At 38.7% G+C, this 21,263-nt stretch overlaps 1 pseudogene; it reads left to right on the forward strand.

Moving 5' to 3' along the window:
* Positions 1-7,733: 7,733 nt before the first annotated feature.
* LOC146705455 (uncharacterized) lies at positions 7,734-11,522 on the forward strand (annotated as a pseudogene).
* Positions 11,523-21,263: the final 9,741 nt, after the last annotated feature.

The following is a 21,263-nucleotide window of genomic DNA, read 5'->3' on the forward strand; positions in this document are numbered from 1 at the left end:
TGTGTGTGTGTGTGTGTGTGTGTGTGTGTGTGTGTGTGTGTGTGTGTGTGTGTGTGTGTCTGGAACCGAGCCTAGACCAGAGTACTACATCTGTCATCCAAACGCCGTGACAACCACTCATGTGTGGCGTCGCATCCTGTGCATTCAACACACACATCTGCACAGCCACGCCTTCACTGCAGGAGAGTGAGTGTGCGTGTGTTTGTGTATGAAACATGTTTCACTGTGCATCTGTGCCCTCATATGTGTGTATGGTGCATGTCTGTGACATTTTAGCATGCACATATGCACATGTGTGCAGATGTGTGTGCAGGTGTGTGTGCAGGTGTGTGTGTGGGCAGGTGTGTGTGAGTGAGTCAGGTTTGATTCTGTCTATGAGTGAGTTTTCGTTGTGTGTTCTCTTTTTGTGTGACAGATTGACATGCTCACAGATGGTGGATGATGAACATATGAATTTCACTTCACACTTTATATGTTGACGTGACAACAGTGTTAAAGCACATATGATGGCATTTTCCTTTTTCAAACAAAGTTTATTGATCTGTGTAGAGGTTTAGATCACTGTTGATCACAAGATTTGGGATAGAAGATGTAAAAGTGGACTGTGACATGTCGCGTTTGCCTCCTCAGGCAGTCTAATAAAGCCCTTTTAAGATGCAACATAATCAAGCCGGAAGTGAAAAAGTAACGTTCAATGCTTCATGACATTCATGAAAAGGAAACTCATGTTCACATACACCCCCACATGATACCAACCACACAACCTCCCACACCCACAAAAATAAATAAATAAATAAATTCCCATTCAGCCACACAAATCAAGAGATTAAAGGTTGTGACATTGACCATAAAGAAGAGTTAAACACGTTTATTACATGTGTCTTTGATAGAGAAACTTCACTGCAATGTGTAAATTCATATAATGATTAAAGTAAAACTGAAGAAAGCAAAAATGTCTTATTTTAAGCTGCTTAATATCAAAGATGAGAAATCTTTTCGATGAAGCACTGAATGCGCTTCGGTGTTAATTTGTTTTGATGATAGTTTCAGTTGTCTAATCTGACTAGAAATTTGTCGATCCATTTACCTAGAGTAAAAATCTTTAAATTTACTTTAAAAACTGTTGTTATTTATTAAAGATTGTAGTAACTTTACAAGCACATGCTCTGCTGCAGTCCGCCGACCCATCCAGGGTGCAACCTGCTTCTCACCCAACAGTGTGTGAAATAGTCGCAACAGTTAATCTAACGATTTGTGTTTCTGGACACAAATTTCATAGAATTTCCCAGCATGCTTTGTGGCCTTAAACAAGACTCTTCTTTGGTCTGCTCACACATGTACTGATTTTTGACTTTTAAAGGTCCAAAAAAGATTGCTGCCTTTGATACCAAGGTTTGAGTTGCAGAAGTCACAAGTCAAGATTTTCACACATAATTTGAATTTCTTTTAAACATGGTAAGTAATTAAAACATTTTGCTTGTTTCAGTTTAAGCATTGACAACAACTTGGTTAGGTGTAGAAAAAGCTTGTGGCTTAGGTTAAAAAATAGCAGTTGCCACATTTTTTAAAGCTTTCTTGATCGCTGTGATGACACCTCTCTGCTTTCTCTGAACAAATTATGTGCTTCTAACATGAAATATCCTTCCTGCTGAAATACATTACTTACAAACGCATGCTCACTGACACACACACACACAAACACACACGCTGACAGTTCTCACTGAAAATGAGAACTTTTTCTTGACTATTTCACTTTTTTTCAAGACTGAGCTGAACAGCTGTGAAAGGCTCAGTTGCCCCATCACTCCCAGCCTGAACCGGATAAACAGTTGAGAAAATGGACTGATATTTGCACACATTTAACAGTTAAGGTAATATTTACAATGATTTCTTGTATTTTTCAGGGTTTGAAGTTTCTTTTTAGATAATTTCCTGCTGTGTGTTGACAGTAGTCATCCTCTTTCATTCCAGTTATGTTTCCTTACACTCTCCTTCTGAGAGTGAAGTGAAGAAGGCTGTCTATAGTCGAAGGCTCCTCCAAATGCGGCCGACAAATGCGTCCTCCTTTTCCCTTGATCAGAAGGACGGGTTGGGTGTATCTTTTGTGGCCCATCATGTCCCAGCATTCATTGGCAATCAGAGGTTGAAGACAATATTTTGGGAAAAATGGCAGACTGTCGAAGCAAAGCGGTCCAGAAATAAACTTTTAAAAGTAAGTACTGGGTTTTTAATCTTACTAAAAATATCCAGCAGAACAAATGTTAGCATAATGAAAAGTCTTAAAAAGTTAAACTTAGCTAACCTTCGGCTAAATTACATGACGTTAGTGATATCGCCAATTAACGTAGCTCGGATCATACAAGCTTTGGTTAGTTAGTTTAGTTTTCTGTTGAAGCAGGGTCTGTTTGGCGGTGTGAAGCCAAAAGTACTAAAACGTTTTAGGTTAAACTGAGCAGAAGCTTCACCAAATATCTGGCCCGTGAACTGTGGTGAGGAAATGGACTCGGGTAGGCCAGGTCCTTCAAAGGATGCAGGCCCTGAATTTGGACAAAGCCTTCATTTTACTTCCCCGCCTTCCTGATTACCAGTCCCACCTAGTGTTGTATCACCTTTGCTCAATCATGACTCATCACTCTTTGCAAAGTTTCAAGTTTTATATAGGCTTTTTTTCTTTTCTTGCTGTGTTTCTTCTATTTTCATGAAACTTTTTCTCAGTTTAGAAACCTTTGTTTCTATAAGATGGTGGATTAAATGTCTACATTAAAAAAAACAAACCCAAAACACCCCATATGACGATGACCTGAAATTCTCCATGAAGACCAACATAAAAAAATATAAAATTGATGAGCATGATAACTGGATTAATGCACACGCACTTAGTTTTAAATATTACCTCGTGCTTGGGCATGAACAGCAAATTATTATTAATCCCAGTAATAACGGCTTCACCATGAATCCATCAACTGATCTTTATCTGTGAGAGCAGGGCTATTTTTAGAGCTGCTGTTAGGGAATTGGGATGTGTGTATGTGTTTCTAAATGTATCTATATATATACGTATAATGGTGTGTGTCTGTGTGTATATTTGTGGGGGTCGTGGGACCAGAGTTGTTTTCCACCAAATACTTTTGTAATTACATCTGCGAGGGGGGGAAACACGTTATCTGAGTTTGCTAGTGGCCGACGGCGAACGCTTTGAAATACAGATCCTCTTCAGTGCGGCGACGCCAAAATACTGGTAATAACTGCTGATAAACAAGGCAAGTGTAATTGCATCTATTTGCATTTTTAAATAATGCCGCTGAAAAATAAATGTGTTTGCTGTAAACAGTGGCTGCTAGGTGTAAACTGCAAAGAGGAGCGTTTTTTTCTTGGGTTTTTTTTTCAGCATTTCCACTTGTTTTCATTTCAGATTATCTTTTCAGCTTTTAATAAGATGATATATTATCTCATTATTTCAAGGATTAATATTTGCATTGTTTCAGAGGTTAAAGGCAGAGCGTGGCTGCTGTCCTTCAAAAAGTTAGAAATGCCTTTCACTGACAAAAACATTTTGTTTGCATTTTCTTTTCCTAATTTTTGCTTTCAAGAGACACAGAGCTTGCAGGTTAGCGTGGCCCTGAAACTATGAATCTGATTGATGTGATATCAATGCTTACTTTGAACTTTCAAAACTTCCACAATTAAAAAGGAAAAACGGAAATTCCACATTACTGCCTAAAGACGACCTTCTGCAGACAACTTTATTCTATATCATAACCTGCAGCTGATTAAATGTGTTTTTCCAGGTTGACCAGCTACTGACCATGTACTTCTATATATGTACTTCTATATATACACATATATTCTGTATTTTTGTAATAGGACTAAAAAAAAAGTGTTTTGACCAATTAAAACCATCAGTGCCGAGTCAGTGGAGCCCAGGATATTTCTTGCAACTCATATTTGCTGTGCGGCTGGCAATCATTAAATTACAAGATAGTTTAGACAGTTTCAAGATGCATAATGACACACCAATGTGCAACCTCCAAAGAAGCAGTTTCTCAAGGTGTCATTGAGTCAGGCTTGAGTGGCACTGTGTTAAAATACCCAACTTTACAGTATTAAAAGGATGCTTACAGTCTGGTACAAAACAAAAAAAATCTGGCCTCTATGGATATTATTGCCCTTCATTATCCACCTTGCTGTTACCACCTTGAGTCACTGGTCCTAGTCCTTTTCACTGTGTGTGTGCTGCTGGAGCCTTCATTTTTAAAAATAAATTGTTTGACTAATATTGCGGTTTGCTATGAGGTACAGACCATCCTGGAAGCAGAATCAGTTTTATTGCCAAGTTTGTACAGGAACAAGGAATTTGTTACTTTGTCATATACAAAGCAACAGTGGTACAGAATATAATGTTTGGTGTTGTAGTATTTTACCAGACCAATACTTAGTGCTAATCAGTCAGTCTCTGCCTTGCACCCATAGTTAGCTGTTTAATAGCTTATTAGCCAAACTTATCATCCATATAAAGTTCTGGCAGTAAACGTGTTGGTGACCAAACACTAATACTGAAGCTTCAAAATGTGGCTTTTCAGAATGGCCAGATTGTTGTTTGCAGGTTTTTAAAAAAAAACCAAAGACATGAAATAAAAACTAAACAAAAAAATGTCCAGTTACCTTTGTGGGAACCAGTGTGATATTAGACTTTTGGAATGATGCATTGTTTTCAAAGTTGAAACCTTTGACAGGCTCTGTACAAAAGGACAATGAACTGTTTTGGGTTGCATGGAGTTCCTTACACTTCTTTAGGGGATAACCTAATTCTCCCTCTGCCCCTAAAGAGATCATCAGGGAACTGGTAGTTGTTAAGAGATTAAGAAAGAGGTGGGAAATTAATTTGCGCAATTAATTTTCCTATGGGACTATATGAGAAACTGGGACTGTTGTGGAGGGCAGCACCAATAAGATGAACTGAATTCTGGTCAGCATCAATTGCCCACCCCTGGATTAAGACATAGTTTTGGATTGGAGACAAAGTCATGGCAGGGGAAACACTGCTAAATTTCATTCAAAATATGACAACTGCTCATCTGGAAAAACAAACCCTGTTGTGCCCTTTCGTGGCTCCTACAGACAGACAATCATTTCTCAGTTATCAGTTTTTTGTTGTATTTGATAGTGTGAATAAAATTTAAGCAATCAGACGGGGAAAGGTATCTGAACAACAAGATTATAGTAGAAGGTCCATGTCTTTACTGACAGAAGAACTTCAAACTCTGCTAAACAGCATTCATACTTCCATCTCCATGTACCTCCCCCACTTATCCTCTTATGTCTTTGCATGCTCACATATCTAATTTCTCTTTCATCCTTCTTCCTTATCTTCTGCTCCATTACTTCATTTTCCTTTCTTTTTCCCTCTCTCTCTCCTGTTCCCCGTACCTCTCTGATTCATCCTTCTTTTTCATTCTGTCAGTCTTTTTCATTTCTTCCTTTCTCGTCTCCAAATGTGCTCTCTTCTCATTTCCACTTTTGACTTTTTCATTATATCTTTCTCGCGTCATTTTCCTCCAAAAATGTCTGTTTTGACATTTCCTTCCTTCCATCTTTTCCTCCTTCACATTTCCTCCTTCATTATATCTTTCTCGCGTCATTTTCCTCCAAAAATGTCTGTTTTGACATTTCCTTCCTTCCATCTTTTCCTCCTTCACATGTAGCCTATGTTATGACAGGGGTGTGGGTGTTGGGTTTGGTTTAATTAATACCACAGCATCTCCCAGCTCTGCTCCCCTCTCCGGCTCCGGACATTAATCAGAGGTATTTTCGGGGGAAGCGCGGCGGCGCAGGTGCAGATCGTCGGGGGCAGAGAGAGAGAGTCAGATGATGTATGGAAATACACGGCAAACCCTGATCCGGCCGTCCAATCATCATCCATCACCACCCGGTCGCCGGGCGAAACAAGCTATTCCCGCCAATGGAAAAAAGGGAGGCAACGGATTTAACGTCCAGCTTTATCAGGACAAACAAGGTGGACGGTTTGTAAATGGGACGACGGAAAGTTCCTGCATGTCCATCTGGACACACACATTGTGTTCTTTAATGATTTCCTACATTTCACAGGATGCAGAATTCTAACTGGAAACTCAAAACATATCTAAATGCTTCTGTTTCAGACCAAAGAAAATTCTCTAAAGCTCTGCACTGAACACACAAAAAGTTCTTCTGAACATATCTTTAAAATCTTCTGTTGTGTTTATTGCTTCCATAGTGTGTAAAAAATGTGAAAAAGACTTTATAAAGTTAGTTTTTCTTGACTTCTTGTTGAAAGGCTGATACTTCTACCCTAATTTAGAGTCCTGATTAGGCAGATTTTACACACACAAAAGCCTTGAATATCCATTTGCAATGTCAAACACAGACCCACCAGCTTTCTTGCACAAAATATGTATAATGTATGTCTGAGTCCATGTGTTATTCACAGTGAGCAAGTTGGCGACATGTGCCCTGTCTCATTTAAACTCTATCAGCATCCTAAACCCAAACAAAGGATTTCCAATAGTGAGAACATATCTGAGCCTAATGTTTCCTGTTGTGTGCTGCATGTGAGAGAAAACACTGAAAACAGTGTTATTGTTCACCATAAACAACATTACTATGCTTAACCTCCAGCGCTATGTTTTTCCTTGGACTAGAAAAACATGCTACTCTTTTATAGTAGCTTTGCATCAAAGACATTTCAAAGTATTCTTCATTTATCTTTTATTTACCCTTGGTACAGTTGCTTCTTTCGTATTCTGTCTGAAACAAACCATTATTCAGTTTAAGCCATCTTTCTTCTGATTGGCTGACCCTCACAAGCCAAAGGTTTGAACACGAGGTGGGCGGTGCTTCTGTGCTTACAGCCTGATTTCTGTGCCTGAGATAATCATATTAAGTATATCATATATAGCCAAGAATACAATGGGATCAATAAAAGGGCTGACAGGGATTTCTAATCCTCGTTATTTTAAACATTGGCCACGATTACAGTAATAGGCACATCCACCACATAAACTGTATATTTATTGTAAAAAGGAGAAAACACAACACATCCACTTTAACCACCAGTGGGCTGGACAGTTTGTCACATTGGTACAGACTAATCTATAAAAGTATGAAATGAATATCTTAATCTTAATCTTGAGTTTCGCTTGCTATAATAACTTTATATATACAACTCTGAAAAAGTTCCAACACTCTTAGAAAGGATGTGTTAAAAAATGACACAAAAAATGTGTTGTTACACTATTAACACATTTTGTGTAAATTTTAACATAACATGTGTAAGAAAATGTGTAAACATTGAAAAAATGTGTAAAACGCTTAACACACTTGATGTGTTGCACAGTTTAACACATTTTGTGTGTTATTTTCAGAATCTAACAACAGGACCTAAAATTAGCAGCTCAGTAATTTGATGCTAGCCCTGTGTTTAGTGAAATAAATTGTAGATTAACAATGTATTATAACTATATTAACTGAATAAATAAAATGTTTAGTTATTGTTTGTTTTCCTTAATCCTTTCCTCATTACTTTCAACAAATAAAACATTTTATAATGTAATGTGGACCAAGGTGTGTATGGTGTACTAAAATTCTGAAAGAGGATTAATTTTTTATTTCTCAATATGTATGGCATACCAATTAATGGCCATGGCTATACTATAAGCATAAGTATCCACAAAGAACAGGCTTAATTTTGACCGTAACATGTGAATATAATTGAAGCAAAAGTAGAAAATGAAATGAGTAAGAACACACATGCTTAAAATTGAAACAAATTCTGCCCAGCAACATGACATACCGGCGGCGGGAAGGGGGCGCTATCTTTCGCGCCACTGAGACAAAGGAGACAAAGATGGAGGTTACGTCGCCTAGTATGTTGTCAGACCTTACAGTAAGTATCATTTACCAGTTTATCTTAATGTACTGAAAATATGCCGGGTTTCTGGAAGAATGTGAATTTATATAAAATATAGGAGTTATGTAGGAGTTTAGAGTTTAAGTTAATTACTGCTTAACTATACCTAGCTAACCTTAATGTAACAGTCTTGCTAACATATCCTACTCTTAATTTTATTATTAGTTCTTGGATTTCGTGCCATACTCCATTAGAGTTAATGTGTTTTGGTAGTATTTTTATGTATTACTTTATTCATGTATTTATCTATTTACTTTATTTATGTATTAGAGTATTCAGAAATTGCTCTTAGAACCAGTGTGGTAGTTGGCTAGCGGCTCCGACAGGCATTATGTTGTCTATGAGCAACGCCAGAGTCAGCACCTAACCGTAGCAGTGTTGAGTAAAATGACAATATTGTCCTTAGCTCTGAATATAGCAAATGTAGTTATCACCGCGACCATTCGTTTACTAGCAGAGAATAGGAATAAAGACTGAGTAACTTTAACATGAAATATACCTCATATTGACAGAGATGATTATTTTTTCAAGCAGTTAAAGCAGTTTTTGCATCTAGTATGATTAACTAAAGTATGTGCACATTCTTTGTTAAGGCTTATTGCTGGAAACATGCTCTGATATAGTTTCTTTTTTATGCAGAACTTCTGAGGAAGTAATAGTCAGTGTTATTTAAAAAAGCAAACAACAGCAACTTGACCATGCAAATTATCTTACTTATTTAGCCATGTGTTTCATTTTTTCAGCACACATATGACAACTTAGAATCTGTCAAAGTCCTTGTAACCACTTTTATAGATGAGAAAGAAATTTGTAAAAAAAAAAAATTCTTATTGTCAGCAGTGCCACAGACATCAGACATCACTATTAGTCAGGATCAGATTTATTCACCAAGTAGCAACTAGAAGATAAAATCAATTTATTTATTATTCAGAATTTCTTTTAGTCATTGCGTTATAATCACGTAGTTAAGAAACCGCCTTCTTCTGCTGCAGCTTTTTGAGTAAACTCGTGCTTTTATGCTCTGTGGAAATTTGCTGTCATGACTTTGAAGATTATTGCAGAGAGGTAAAGTGTCTGGTGTTGCCTTTACACAGTCTACCATTACCACAGAAGAACAAAGTCAACCCCTGAAGTCACTCAGGAAAGCCCCACAGATTCTTAAGGAGTATGAAACCTGTCGGTGCCATCGAGGAGGCTCCTTGTGAAGACTTGCATTGGGGATTTGGTGGAGAGGTGTGGTTAGTAAGTATAGCACTTTACTGTACTTTGTTAAAATTTTGCATTGAATGTTTTCCTTTAAAAATGTTGAAGTGCACAGAAGTAAAAAAGTTTACCTTTGTTTTCCAGTTACCCTCTTAGTGCAGAGAAGCTAACTGTAGCAAAAAGCATCCTCACCACTTTTCCACCCTTAAGTGGCAGGACAGGGGGAAGGATTTGTAAGTAAATTTAGCATTTTAATAATGTAAATTCCACTACATACTGTAAATTGCACTTGTTCCCACTTACTGTGTATCGTTTAACCTTTATCTAATTATTTATTAGAGCTTTTTTTCTCAGTTAAAATTGCTCAGCTGTTACCCATATACCTCTGTCCTTTCTTCCTCAGGAGCATTATTATGATCCAGTCTCTCATTGTGGATTCCTAGAGACTAAACTGCGCAACCTTAGACGGAATCTCGACCAGGGGCAGAGACATTATAAGAAGCGAAAAGTGACAGATGACTGTGGTGAAGACAAGAAGCTCAGGCGAGAGGATGGGAATACCAGCAGCACAGATGAGTGGGTCACCCAAGTTATTGCGGCCCTCAGCTGAGAACCTTCCAATTATCATGTCAGGCATGGAGGAAACATACACCAGTCTCAGAGCCTGGAATATTCTGAGAGTACCCACGGTTTTTGGACATGCCAAGTCTGGTAAGTTGCTTGGTTCTCTGGTAATGGTTTATGTACTCCTTCTCCACTCAGTTGTGTTTTGCATACAAAGTATGTAACAGGAGTCGATACATTGGAGGTATGTTTATGAGCTCCTAGTGAATATTTTGAAAGTTTTATAACTTCAGAGTTTGATCATTACTCCCTGCGCACTGATTACAATGAGCATCACTTTTCACATGGTCCAAAATCTTAGTCGTACCACCAAATGACTATCTAATAGTAGGGACATCAAATGACAATGCAGAAAGTGCTGCTCGTGGAAGTGAAAACCCTACAAAAAATCACCTAAATCTGTATGAAACTCTGCTTTCAGCAGCACTATTTTCAACAAAAAAGCTCTACAGGACAAACCGCAGACAGACAACATAAGAAATTGTCTGCTAGAAAGTTGAACATCAGCTAAAAAGTCCTAATTTTTTCTCAGGGTCTGATGGGACCCAAATCATAGCTAAAATTAAGGAATAATGGACTTGTATTCAAATACCACTCCAAGTAAATTGTTGTTTCACTGTGTAGGTAAGCTTGATGTGGAATGGGTAACAGAAATGTGATACTGTAAAGTTTGATTTTAGCCATACAGCTACCAAATGGACAGAATGTACTTTTGATTTAATGTATTTAATGCTTCATTTTAAACTTAAACACTTCTTTTATTTCCGTAGGCTGGACTTGGAGTTTGGCAATCTTACAGGAGGAAAGGTGGACCTCTTTTTGCGAAAATGGGAAGCCAGTATCATTCCGAAGCTCAAATCAGTAGCTGCCCTGGAAACAAGAACCCCCCCCGCCATGTGTTAACACACCTACTCCCACCAGTTGGTGCCAGTCGTTGCAGCCTTTTTTGCACTGGTATGTATTCAGTAAAGTTCTCACGGTATTTACCTGAGGAAAGCATTTGTCTACACCTCACTGAATACTATCTTTATCTTCCCCATCTCCAAGCCTGGAACAAGTATTGCATCGCTTTGCAGTGATCCTGAAGCATCATCCACAACACACCAACCCCAGCTGATATGCATCGGTGATCTAAAGAGGGCAACCAGGCAGTACATCATTGTTGCTAAGAATGACAGAGTAACCATTTCTCTGAATGATGGCCTGACGTGTGCTGTGGATAAGCTTTTCAAACTGTACTGGGTATGTAACTTGTCCTATCCAGCACCACTTGGCTCCGTCTTCACCTTCTTTGAGTTTGTCTATGACCTGCCGCTGTCCACCCAAAGGAAAACCAAAGTACTGGAGCTGATTGCACAGATTAAAGGATGCAAGTAAAATGTTCACCTGTCCAAAATGTAGAGAGTCTCTGTTCACAGAGGTGAGAAACCTCATTTGGCATCTTTGTCAAATACACTGCTTATCAGGACTGACCATTTTTATGCCTATGCAGTGGAAAGGTCAGACAATATGAACTGATTGGCTGAAATTTTTGATTTTCGTATTTAAACCCAAGGTACAAAATTGTATAACCTGGATGCTATATTCGCCAAAATGTATGTTTTTCTGTTTGCATGCAACTGCACATTTGTTAAATGTTGACAATTTGTTGAAGATGACAATTGTTACCTTTAAAAATTTTAATTCATGTATTGTCTGGATTATATCAGAACATTATATATATATATTGAAAAAATTGAAAAATTGAAAAAAGGGCAATCATATATATGATTGCCCTTTTTTCAAATTTTTTTGACATTTTAATGATCTAGAGAGATAGAAAGCTAGTCAGATATGAATTTTGTTTGATTTTGTAAAGTAAAAATTGTGATATAGCTTTGGCTAAAATTGAATTTAAAGCATTTTAATTGAAAAGATTCTGACAGCTGTTGTTCATTCATTTTGTAATGATTTATAATATGCCAAATAAAAAATGGAATTCAATAAATGTATAATATATACCCATCTTTTTTCTCCTTTTTTAAAAAAAATTGAAATGTACACATTTTAACACATCTTTGTGTCAAAATAACACATCTTTGTGTTTACATTTTTTAACACAGAAGATGTGTTAAAGGAGCAGACACATTAATTGTGTTAAAACTGACACATCATGTGTTGTCCCTAATCTGATGCAGCACATGTGTTAAAATTTAACACATGATGTGTCAATTTTAACACATCCCTTCTAAGAGTGAAGTATATTAATCCAGCTGTTAAATAGTCCCCAGAAAATGCACTTCCCCTTTTGTAAATTCTAAAAAGTTGCCAGCTATTTAAGCTGAGTGCAACAGACCAGGACACCAGACGACGTCACGTGGTTGGTTTTGGTCTTTTCTCCATATTTGTTAGCTAAAAGGAAAATCTAAAGGAACAGCGGCCTTTAATTATAACTGAAGACAATTACAGCGTTGACACAGTCAGATAAAATGTTTCACACCACTGGGCCAGATCAGGGTTGAGGACAAATTAATTAAATCTGACGTAGAGTAAATTAATTGTTGATATTACTAATTATCATATAAAGGATGATGGTGATGGTCATGATTAGAGAAACAATGAAAGGACAATAACAAGCAGCGGGCGACAGATAACTGCAATGGTAATTGCTACACCAATAATGTCAGCGTTATCTGATTAATTATGATAATGTTGTTAAACCAATCGAAAACACACAAAAATATCTTTCTCCCTCACGATATATGAAGCAGCTCATCTGTGAACATCACTGAAATTCAAGGATTTTTACTTCCTCTGGGTTTTTTTTTTTTTCCCCTTTCTAATGCAGAGTGCTAATACACTTCAATGCAAACACACTCTTAGGTGTGTGTGTGTGTGTGTATGTGTGTGCGCGCGCACGTCAGGTCAGGCATGATGAATGCAGATCAAATATTTCTGGTTAATTGGGAGGTTTAGTACCACGCCGACTTATCCCACGCGCGCACATGCACACGTGCCTGCTCACATGCAATCACACTTAATGTTATTACTTGCCATTCAGAGACTATTTAGTCAACTCATTATTAGAGCTAATACCCTTCATGATTAACAGTAAAAATCTGCCTCTTATAACACACACACCACGGTAATCCAATCACCCTGTGTGTGTCTGTGTGCAAGACAGGGAGAATGTGCAGTTTCACATAATTTACATAATTATGTTTTTAAAATACAGAATGTAACTGTAAGTAAGTTAACTTAAAGTCAATGTGAATTCAAATCAGGATTGTGCAGCGTTTCCGTTTTAACTGGAACTCCCAAAAGGTTGATTCTGTTCATCTGGACGTAGCATTTTCTGTGGGAGAAACATTTTGTCACTCATCCAAGTGTCTTCTTCAGTCTCAGCTGACTGCAGGTTTCCCCAACCTAATAAACAGTACATTTGCATAATGACTGAAACCAGCACCACTGAAGGAACAATGGGCTGTGAGGTGTCATGACCACTGATCAACAACCACTGATCAAAAAACGTTTCTCCTACTGAAAACACTACATCCAGATGAACAGAATCAACCTCTTGGGATCTACTTACCTGGATGACTGAGCATGCATCAAGACATTTTAACTGGAACCGTTTTCTGTAAAGTGAGTTGCAGACTGTAAAAGTGAATATACGGTGCATCTAGAAAGTATTCATAGAGCCTCACCTGTTCCACCTTCACACATTCACCTCGCCTCAATACCAGACGGGGGCAGACAATACCCCGTAATGTCAAAGTGATCAAAAACTTCCAATTCTTGCAAAATTATTAAAAATAAAAAACAAAAGTGTAACATGTACATAAATATTCACAGCCTTCACCATGACACTCAAAATTGGGCTCAGTGCAACCTGTTTGCACTGATCATCTGTCAGGTATGTTTAAACATGGTTGGAGTCCACCTGTGGTAAATTTAGCTGACTAGACGTGATAACACTCGGTTTATATAAAAGGTCCCATAGCTATAAAAGAAAAATAAACAAGCAATGAAGTCCAAAGAGCTGTCTGTAGACCTCTGAGACAGGATTGTATCGATGCACAGATCTGTGGACGGGTACAGAAACATTTTTGCAGCATTGAACGTGCCAATGAGCACAGCGGCCTTCACCCTCTGTAAATGGAAGAAGTTTGGAATTCTTCCTTGAACTCTTACAGAGCTCCAGCGTTACTCTGTGGAGAGTGGAGACACAACCATAAAGACAACCATTCCTGTAACACTCCACTAATCAAGCCTGTATGGTAGAGTGGCCCTATCCTGACTTAAAAGCACGTGGCAGCTGAGCCCACCCGGAGTCTCCCAAAAGGCACCTGAAGGACTCTCAGACAACTAGAAACCAAATTTTCTGGTCTGCTTAAACAAAAATTGAACTCTTTGGCCTCAATGCCAAGCACAATATCAGGAGGAAACCAGGCTCATCACCTGGCCAATACCCTCCCTACAGTGAAGTTCAGTGGTGGCAGCTTCATGCTGTGGGGATGTTTTTCAGCAGTGGGATTTGGGAGATAGCGCAGGGTCAACGGCAAGATGAATGCAGCAATGTATAGAGAGCACTAGACCTCAGAGTGGGGCAGAGCTTCATCTTCCAACAGGCTAACGACAATAAGTAACAACTCCCCTTTCAAGTTGATGGAACCTGAGAGGCTCTGAAAAGAAGAACGGAAAAAATTGCCCAAAAAGTAGGAGTGTCAAGATGGTAGCATCATACTCACAAAGACACGAGGCTGTAATTGTTGCCAGAAGTGCATCAACAAAGTATTGAGCAAAGGATGTGAATACTTGTGTACATGTTCCGTTGTTCTTGTTCTTGTTTTACTTTTAATACATTTAGCAGACTTTCAAACAATTTTTTTCACCGTCTCATTAATGGGGAAAATTTAATCCTGTTTAAAATAATGCTGTGTAACATGACTAAATGTAACGAAATGTAAAGCGCTGGGAATACTCTTCAGATGCACTGTGCATGTATATGACAAGGGTTCCTTCCAATATTGGTGGCAAATGTGTTTTGGAAAACACATTTGTGATACTGATTTTCATCCTCAAAGATAACATTTTGTACCGCATATCAGTAATATGATATGATGTAGCAGAGACAGTAAGGGCTGGATCACAACAATAGGCGTTTTCAGGAATGTCGGGAAATACATGTGAGGAAAATCGCAGCTATAAAGAACGAACGTGACCTTTGGTGAATTCTATAAAAGCTGCTCTTTCTTTTCCTGGTCCTGGTATTTGTCATGTTGACCCACTGTCAAAATTTAATAAATTTTGCCATTAGGGATTTTCCATTTGTTTGGTCCAAACAGGTGAATAATAGATTAAACCCTCTCAGGATCAAATTAAGTTTTTGTTGCTACTGCACAAAAGAATACCTGCAGTGGTACTTCTGAGTAAAAAAAAAACCCTCATAAAATATGTATGTGGGGTAATCAGGTTGTTAGCTTTTACTTGTTGCAAATCTGCAACGCCTGCCTTGAGAGGGTTAAAAGAGTCAGTCTGCAATTGAAGCCCCAACTCAAACCCTACACAGTTTGGTTATTTGGTGGCTGTTAAAAGGTTAAGAAGTCTAAACTGGACTTCATTATCAGTGCTAACACAATGATGATATATTGTCACACTGAGCAGAAAGACTTGACTATTTGCACATCCTGCATATATGGAGAACATTTTTAAAATTAAAAATTTGTCTGCATCCACGCTCATTATGAGCTTGACTGTGTGTGTAACAGCAGAGCAGTTAAGCTAATGCTCTGGTATTAATTTGAGGGGGAGGTTATCCTCCTAAGGTTGTTCAGACATGGCCGCTAATCTCACTGGCGGCTCCCCTTTTAATTTAATTACAGTTAACTGTGTTAATATTTCATTAAAGTATTAGTTAGAAGAACGTGTGTTTTAATCAGCCCGATGCTGCTGCCGCAGAGTTCATTCGACCCAGTGTCGTGCTCCGTCCCTGCCGTGCCATCATCCGCTGTCTGCTCATCCGTTTGTTCTCTCGAGACTTCCTCATCCTTTCATCCCCTCCTGTGACAGAAGCTGCCACACACAGACACACACATAAATACAACAAGAACACACACTTATGCAACTGTGCGCATGCAAAAGCGCCGGCTAAATGCCTAGGAATAAATGTAAATGAGAAGTTTTTTGTGTAATCCCCTCCACCAAACAACTCGACTCCTTCTCTCCACTGGCCAGAGCAGATGTCTCTTGTCAATGTGAACAAGCATCAAACGACAAGCCTGTCATATTTTCATATTTAACTATTCATCTCATTCTAATTTATGGAGCTAGGAAACGCACGCACACACACACCATGAGATATTTAACATTAAGCACGAAAGGTTTCTCGCAGGACACCTTAAGTATTTGCATTTTCTTATGACCTTAAGTGTAGGTAGCATCTATTGCCTGAAGACAAGTCCTTCTCTATACTTAGTACCTCAGCTTACTTTGCTGTGTTGTGTAGTGCAGCGGTTCCCAACCCCCGGGCCTCGGACCGGTACCGGTCCGTGAGTCGTTTGGTACCGGGCCGCGAGAGTTGAGGCTCAGGTGTGAAATGTATAGTTTTCAGGGTTTTTATCGGTTTTCAGTGTTATTTTGTTATCGTTTCATCGTTAACTCGGTTTTCCTGGGTCTTTTCACGTGTGTTATGAATAAATCTTTTTTTCGGTACCGGTACTAGTTTTATTTTGTTGTATTTATCCGCGACACCTTAAAGGCCGGTCCGTGAAAATATTGTCGGGCATATTTGTGATGCAAAAAAGGTTGGGGACCGTTGGTGTAGTGCACATCATGCAGTGCTATGACTGTTTTTTCTGTCACGAATAACAAGACAGCCCAAATTTTAGTCACCTGAACTTAGATTGTTATTCTTTACTTCTCTATCTACTATTTTCTCCAAATAACTTTTTCAAATTTTATAGAACAGAAAATACTGTGACTAAACCATGATATATCTGTCCTACATTCCCATGGCTTGTTCAGTATTCCAGCCACACTCTGATCCTGATCCTCATCCTTGATCTTTGACATTCAGTGACTCTGGTAATTCTCAGCTGTTTGACACAGGATTTGGTCTGCTGCCCGTCTCTGTAGGAAAGACACCATTCACTTCTCAGAAAATAATTTCCTCCTTGGCTTCAGTTTTCTGAAGAAATCACTGGTTTAGCAACCCCCGAATATGAAGATTTGGGGAAAAACTCAAAAGCCAAAAAACCCCACAGTGGCAGGAAGTCGCTGTACAATCACTAAAGACTTTTTCCATGTAGGAGCTGCCACCTTTTCTCTTAGAAACAGCACAGGCTACAGTGTAGTCACACAGTAAGCTACCTGCCATGTGTGGTTTGGTGGATGGTGGTCATGTAGCACCACAGTGACCAGAAAAAGTCTAATAATAGTTTTGATGGTTTTGCCAGTAAAAACATTTTCAGAAACACTGTGTTGCATTCAGTATCAATAGATTTATACTGTGGATTTCACCAAAAATCAGGATTTTCTTCCTGATTTCACAAACCTCATTTATTTTTATCATTAACCAAATTAGGATGGAAAGAAAGGTTTAAAGGGAAAGTCAAACAAATCCTTCAAAATAAGCACCATTCACTGCAGTAAGAGCAGCCTATTGAGCCAACTTGTAGCCAGAGCTGGTCATCTACTGGCAGTAACTACAGAGTGATTGCAATCAATATCAGACCGTCAGACAGAATTTGCAGGTGAAATATTAATTCAGTTGTATCTATCAACATCTATCTTCCCATCAATGTCTAGCTGTTTTAGTTGAGTTTGGAAAGAATGAAACTGCACGGAGAAAAAGTTGGGACAAACTACATCTAATACTGAGAAAAGCTAGCAGTGAGCTTGTCACTCACCAGTGGCTTTATAGCGAAGTTGCTTTACTGTCGAATTAATAAACCATAAATAAACGTAATGCTGTAAATTTATTGGTTTAACTTAAAAGCAAGTTTGAGATGCGTATGCGTATTAAGTGCTCATTACAGATGCGTGTGCAGAACAGATGGCGGGTTTAGATGCAGTGTATACAGACTGATTTACCTTACATTAAAGAAGGGATGATGGACAGAGAAAAGAGCAGAGAGGGGGAGCTGAGGAGTAAAATAGTATTTTTTTTTCACTCCTGTGTACGTCCATATAATTCTGCTTATATACTACTTGTATATTAATATATGTACACGTCAGTAGTAATATTTGAAGCTTTGATACACAGATGGTAGTGACGTCTACACCTGCTCTCTACAGGGCTCCGTGTTCTTGTGTGTGTATGTTCGTGTGTGTGTGTGTGTGTCCAACACTTGAAAGAGACCTGTCAGCATTCCTCTCTGAACTACCTCTGTCGTCTATTAATCTCTCTTTCATTCTCTCATGCCGCCTCTCTCTTCCTTCCTCTGCCTCCCATTAATTCTTTCTCACACTCTTTTTCTTACGCTTTCCCTCTCCCTCCCTCCCTCTAATCTATTAATCTCTCTCATTCCTTCCTTCCGTCTCCCAGTTTTCTTGCTTCTTTCCCATCTTCCGCTCCTCTGTAATCCCTCTAAGTCTGCGCTTTTAAAGGTGTGGCTTGAATAGCCACAGTTAAATTTGATTTACTGCTTCTGTAATGACCACCAAAAATATATAGAAGGCAGTGATCTGCAAATCATTTGAAGTGCATTTAGATAAAAATAGTACAAATGCAATGTGTCAAATGTTGCAATGAGAAAGTTTGTTGTTATTGGCAGTGTGGATTCTTTCAGCATTATGTGTTTTTAGTTTCATCATTTCTGTTTGACAGGTCTCAAACATTTTGGAGTATTTAACTGTGGAACCACGGATACGTGCAAACCTGTACACTCCTTCACAGAGGGTTGTAGGCCTGCCCATTTTCACTTTGCTCTTACCCAGTCATGTTTCTCACTGGTTGCAGTAAAATGTAATTGTTGCACGCACCGGGTTTCTTTTAACATCACACAGTGTTGCCTCTTGAAAAATGATAAGTAAGGAAATGCCACAGAAAACTAAAAGGAACTAAAAGATGATTCTAAAGTCAAAAGAGAACATTATTTATTCATGTATTTGTTTAAATATGTGGAATCTGGTGTTAATTAAAACATTTCAGTAAGGAGCTGGAGGTCCTAATGTGTTTTATTAATTGTGTTTCATATTAGTGCAGTTGCCATGCACAAACACAAGGATAGCCTCATAATTAGTGCTTCCTATGTGTAAAAACATATGCTTTACAAACACATATAGAAACACTGCCAAGAGGAAATCAATAAGTTTGGTGTAATGTGGATTTTTTCATGTGATTAAAATATGTTTTCTTGGCTGTGAGAAATACAACTGACAACTTCACATATGTTACAGTACACGCAAAGGTGTGGAGGCAGAGAGAGAGAGGGGGGGAGAGAAATTACTAAGGTGTGTGTGTGTGTGTGGCAGGTGTGAATCGAGGGGGGGAAACAGAGAACTGTTTACAGTGCTTACACAGAAACAGACTCATGACGATCATATGGAGGTGAAGGATACTATATTAAGTTTTTAACCAACACTTCTGCCCTTAATGCTACAACTACTGAGAACAGTACTTCTACACCATCAATACAAAGCCACCACTAGGTGACAGTTTCCATGACTGAAATTTGAGTGTGAAATTGCCTCCAGTGGTCAAAGGCTCCAAAGTAAAACGCACGACTTCAGCATTGAAATAAATAATTGTGGGCTTTTTTTGGATAGTTTCTACCATTACAACAATTGGTGAATTAACCAAAAAACTAGTAACAGACTACTAGTCTGTTACTTGGGATTGTTAGCAGATATGTGTTCAAATGCAGAGTGCAGAAACCAAGTGGTTGCTTCATTCATTTTTATGTCAAGTCTATGTTACCGCCAGCTATGGAATGTAAAAGGCAAGTGCCATCCCCAAGCTATTTCAAATAATAAGGCCTTTTCACCAAGCTGTTCCCTCCTTTGCACTCCCTTGTCTGCGCTGCCCTAATCAGCGTCACCTATGCTGTACTTACACCTGCTTCCAATTAGCCAATCACCTCTTCAGTATAAATATCTCCTGCTTAGCCCTCCCTAGCCACCAGATTGTTTTAAGCTTTTCTAGTCATTATCTTGAGTCGCTAGTATTCCTGGGCCATATTCCAGGAAGCATCTTCCACAAGGTTTGATTTTAAAAATAAACTCTGAGCTCTGAGATCGGCAACTTTGAGTTTCCTGTTCCAGAACAGCTGATCAGAGTTAATTCAAGTCTGAGTATTTTCACTCCGAGTTAAGTACACGCATGAGTGGAAAAAGAGAGCCAACATCAGTTGAGCTCTGATACCATGACTCATCGTGGTAACGGGTAAATTAAGAGTCTCCATTTTAACCAAGTGAACCGAGGATTATGAACGTGTGCCAGTGTGCACCATGATGTTTATCACACCAACCCTCTGCATTCTGTACATTGTTACCTGTATGTACAAACTTCAGTTGCTTATGTTTATAGGACCACCTTGTGTCTTGCTTTTATATTTTGTTTTCCCTTGCTGTAAGAGCTCTGTAACACCGAAATTTCTCATCTGTGGGATAATAAAGGTTTATTCTATTCTATTCCTTCGCTACATCCATGAATCTTCTTTGTCATCTTGCATGTTTCGTCCTGCCTGGAAGCTCCATATCCAAACTGTTCTGTCCAATATATTAACATTTATTTTTAAAGCTAATTATTCAGCTGTAACCTGACAGCAAATGACTGGATTCAGATTCGGTCTGATTGATGAGCCTTCCTGCTGAGCAAGCGGATTCAGATGCAGACCTTATTTGTTGATCCACTACGGTTGATGCAGTTCGGAGTCACTGGGCAGATCCACTGATTTCAGACACTGTACCTTTCAAATTGTAGTTTGACATCATTTACTGACTTGAACCTCAATGCATGAACACATTTCATCACAGATGTAATCAGATTACTATTAATGTCTATATCTGCAGTCACCTAAGCCACTCACATCATCTTTTATCTGTAAATGTGAACGTGGCTGATTACAATATGACAAATGATTGATTACTGATCACTGGTATCTTTTCATTAAATGGTGATTCTGCAGTAATGTACAGTAGCCTGAAGGTTTCAAATGCAAGGGAACAGCGTGACAGCTGCATTACTGTCCACAGTTGCAGATTTAGAAAGATGGAGGCTACTAACTTAAATCTGAGCTGATTACAAATTTATGATGTAATTGCTGTATCAGTCCTTATACACCGATAACCAATTCTTTGCTCTGCTTTGTGCTTTGACTTCACCTTTATGAAGGAAATGAAATGGGGTGTCAGTCAGCTGGTTCAGGTGCAGCAGGAGGGGAGGAGTCAAAGAGAAATTCTGGGTTTGTTGAAGAAAATCCTCCGGCGAGCAGGTTAAGTTCAGAGAGTCTGTTACCACGGTAATTGACTCACAGTTTAACTGTCATTCTCAAAGAGAAAACCAGGA

The sequence above is a fragment of the Copadichromis virginalis genome, linkage group LG7 (genome assembly GCF_057382275.1).
Source record: "Copadichromis virginalis isolate Kocher_CV1m ecotype Utaka linkage group LG7, C_Virginalis_male_GT1.1, whole genome shotgun sequence".
NCBI classification, from domain to species: domain Eukaryota; kingdom Metazoa; phylum Chordata; class Actinopteri; order Cichliformes; family Cichlidae; genus Copadichromis; species Copadichromis virginalis.